We start from the raw sequence: 4,213 nt of genomic DNA on the forward strand, positions 1-4,213 counted from the left end.
CTGGTTAGAGCCTGTTTGTGCTGTCCTCTGAAGGGAGCAGTACACACGGTTGTAGGAAATCTTAAATTTTTTAGCAATTTCTCGCATGAAATAGCCTTCATTTCTAAGAACAAGAATAGACTGTCGAGTTTCAGATGAAACTCATCAGTTTGCTCTTTTTCTGGCCATTTTAGCGTTTAATTGACCCCACAAATATGATGCTCCAGAAACTCAATCTGTTCAAAGGAAGGTCAGTTTTTTAGCTTCTGTAACGAGCTAGACTGTTTTCAGATGTGTGAACATGATTGAACAAGGGTTTTCTAATCATCAATTAGCCTTCTGAGCCATTGAGCAAACACATTGTACCATTAGAACACTGGAGTGATAGTTGCTGGAAATAGACCACTATACACCTATGTAGATATTGGATCAAAAACCAGACATTGGCAGCTAGAATAGTCATTTACCACATTAGCAATGTATAGAGTGGATTTCTTCAAAGTTAAGACAAGTTTAATGTTATCTTCATTGAAAAGTACAGTGCTTTTCCTTCAAAAATAAGGAAATTTTAATATGACCCCAAACTTTTGAACGGTAGTGTACCAAACTGAACGATTGTTGTTCTCTACTTCAAAAAGCACTTTAGATTTTAAAATGGAAACATTTTATTTTTTTTTATATTTTTTTCATTTAAAAGTTCAATGCATAACATGGATGCATAGACACCTCATTTTTTTCAGTGTTAAATTCAGTTTAATGTAACAGATCATTAAAATGTCTGCAGACCTTTACTGGTTGATGATTTTCTTTATTCAGACCCCTCTGATTTTAAATTGGTTCCCTCTGGTTTATGTTTCTAAATATTTATTTCAAGTCATGTGCTCCATCCAATGCAGATCATTGGTCCCATCCACATCTAGTGAAAACTAGAGTGATTGGATGAGTCATAGAACGCAAACACTCATTGGTTAGCTAAAGGAAATAATCTGAAGCAAGCAGGTGTTCTTCAAACTGCAAACATGAATTGTCTATGCCATGCAAAAATGTTGGATTCAGAAAAAGATTTTGAAATGTCTGAAAGGTCGGACACAGGAGAGAGCGCATCGGGAGGTGGAGACCAAAAAGATCTCCCTCATCCTTGGCCCTAACTCATATAATTTTTTCAAAACCGTGAAAAATTGAGCTTTTAATTCATCTAGTTGCATCTGGCTGTTTTATTAAAGGTTACTTTAAACTTTTATACTGTAAGTAGTTTTTGGAGCACACACTTTTTCACTTTTACTTGAATAAAGAGATCAAGTTGATACTTCAACTTTTACCAGAGTGTTTTTAAACTGCAGTATCTATACTTCTACTTAAGTAACAATGTGTGTACTTTTGACAACACTGCCATTTGGACATTTATTAGCTTGAATGAATATGTAATCCAGATTTCTTAAATGGATTTCTACTTAGTCAAAATATTTCAGATATCTAAAATAATATTCTTCCTATCTGACAATGAATTCTGATGAGGATAAATTCTAATTTCAGATCTCCATAATTCACTTACTGCTGGTTTTAATTACTATTTCATATATCAGAAATGAATATAACATTATAGATATGTGTATATTTTAGTGTCATTTATTTTAGTCTAATGTCATTTGGGATATCTGAAAGTAACAGCCCAATACACATGAATGGGGAAAGGTGACACATTTGTCCTGGTCAGAATAACATTTCAGATATCTGCAATAATAATTTTAGATAGGAGGAATACTATTAAAAATATCTTAAATACAAAACAAAATACATTAAAACGGCCACTTAAGATAAGTAAATATTTATAGATATCTGAAATGTAGTTCTTACTTGTACAAATTTGATTCAAGAATAATTAAAATTTAATTTCCACTGGTAGAAATATAATTAGGGATATCTAAAATACAATTCTGACTAGGAGTATTGTAATTGTGACTTGGTAGAATGCTTTAGTGCTATCTATAATAGAAATGTGACTAGTCAGCCTGCCTATTTTATGTTAAAACGGCTGCTCATTTCTTTACTGAATGTTAGTCAAAATATGTTTTTTAAGTATTTAAAACTGCATTTTGGATAGGCATTATTAAAATTTAGATAAATTCCCATTTAACTAGTCATATATCAATAGTTGATATCTGTATCTGAATTTCTGGATATCTGTAATGTTATATTCATTTTTGATATCTGAAATAGTAATTTTGACTAGCAGCAACTCTATTATGGAGATCTGATATTAGAATTCATCCTCATCAGAATTCATTTTTAGATAGGTAGAATGTTTTCTTTTAGATACGAAGAATGTTATTATTATATATGGAAGTAAAAGCCCAATACATATGAATGGGAAATGTGACATCATTTGTACATTTATATATGTATTTTGTAGATTGGAAGGATGTTATCTTAAATATCTGAAATGTTCATTTTGACTAGGAAGAAATGCATTTGAGACATCAGAAATATATATTCAGTTGAGCTAATAAATGTCAAAACGGCCACTTCGTATTTGTAAAGATTTCAAGGTATTTGAAAGTTTATTCTTACTAGTACAATTATATTTTTGGCAGCCTGAAATTTAATTTCTGCCTTTTATTTCGGATATCTATATGTGTCATGGTCTTGGTTCTGTTATGCTTTACTTTGCTCCATGTTTTCTAGTTTTATTGGTTTAATTTATATTTGTTGTATTTTCTGGATATATGAGTTCTTTGGTTTTTATTGGTTGCCCTCTTGTGTTGGTCTCCTTTTCCCTAGCTCATTCCTAGACTTCTCTCCACTCACACCTCCTCCTTATCAGCTCGTTAGCCCTGCCTTTGTTCAGTTATCCATATATGCTCTCCCTCTGCTGTCACTCTTTGCTGGTTCCTTTTCGTCACTGTAGCTGTCTTCTCACTCTTCTCTCCCTGGCTCCTCATGTTCATTTTCCCCTGATATTTCCATGGTTATTGGTTTGTTTAACATTTTAATTTGGATTTATTGATTGCTGCCTGTGTTACCTGTGTTGTTCAATTAAATCTGTCAGAACTCATCTCTGCTTCACTCGTCTCTGCATCTGGGTCCTCAAGTAACCCCACCACCCACTGTTGACAATATGTACATTTCTGGCTAGTAGGAAGAATCTTATTTTAGACATCAACAAATGGAACAATAGAGCTTCTAATAAATATTAAAACAGCCTGCCATACTCATCTTCTCCTATCTCCTCTAACATTCAACCAAACTCGCTCCTTCTGCAATTCTTTCCTTTTTTTTTCCTCACACCTGTGCTACCTTCACAGACCATACTGGTGTAGGAAAATACAATGTTAACTGGTAATTCCCCACAAAATAAAAATAACTTTTTCTAAACAATGCAAACATATTTTAATATTTTTATATGAACTTTAGATTATCTTAAATACAGGATATAATAAATAAACTTTTCCTTGCTATTTATTATCTTAAATATATTTTATGTTTTACTATTAGGGTTACATTACTTTATGTCTGAACAGATACCTGCCTTGTTTCCTGCTCGTTCTGGAAAGAATAAAAAGCACTTTAACCAAAATCTTCCAGAAATATAAATTATTTTAACAATAACTTCATTGAGAATAGGAGATTTCCGTTTGTTCATGTTAATGATAAATCTTCCTCAAGCTCCAGGGTTGCCTGTGGAGTACTGCAGGGATCAATGCTGGGACCAATTGTCTTTATTCCATTGTTTCCATTGTTAAGCTGATAATACTCAGCTATATCTGTCTCTAAATCCAGATGAAGCTAACCCATTACATAGATTACAGACATGTCTCAAGACATAAAAACCTGGATGACTCTTAACTTTGTGCTCTGGTAATGCAGACAAAACAGAAGCTATTGTCTTTGGAACAGAGTCTTTGAAAAAGAAGCTGATTAGTCAGTGTAATGGGAAAAACGTATTCAACTATTTATCCTAGTTAAATAAACGGAGATCGGTGGATTTCACTCAGTCGGCAGATTTATTCATATCTTTGCAAAGAGAGAACAGTTCATAATGCAGCCCTTATGGCAGCATTCAGCCCTGTTCTGCCTGAGCAGCATTTGTTCCCCCTTACTTACAACAATGGAAAAGCAGTCAGAGTCAAAACAAATTACAGACACTTTGCTTAACAGTAACATGTTATGAATAAACCTTGAGAAAGAATCTGGTTTATTATGGGAAGAAGCTATGTCTGGTCTACAAACACCATCC

This window comes from Cyprinodon variegatus, unplaced genomic scaffold (genome assembly GCF_000732505.1).
Source record: "Cyprinodon variegatus isolate N-32 unplaced genomic scaffold, C_variegatus-1.0 Scaffold1773, whole genome shotgun sequence".
In the NCBI taxonomy this organism is placed as follows: domain Eukaryota; kingdom Metazoa; phylum Chordata; class Actinopteri; order Cyprinodontiformes; family Cyprinodontidae; genus Cyprinodon; species Cyprinodon variegatus.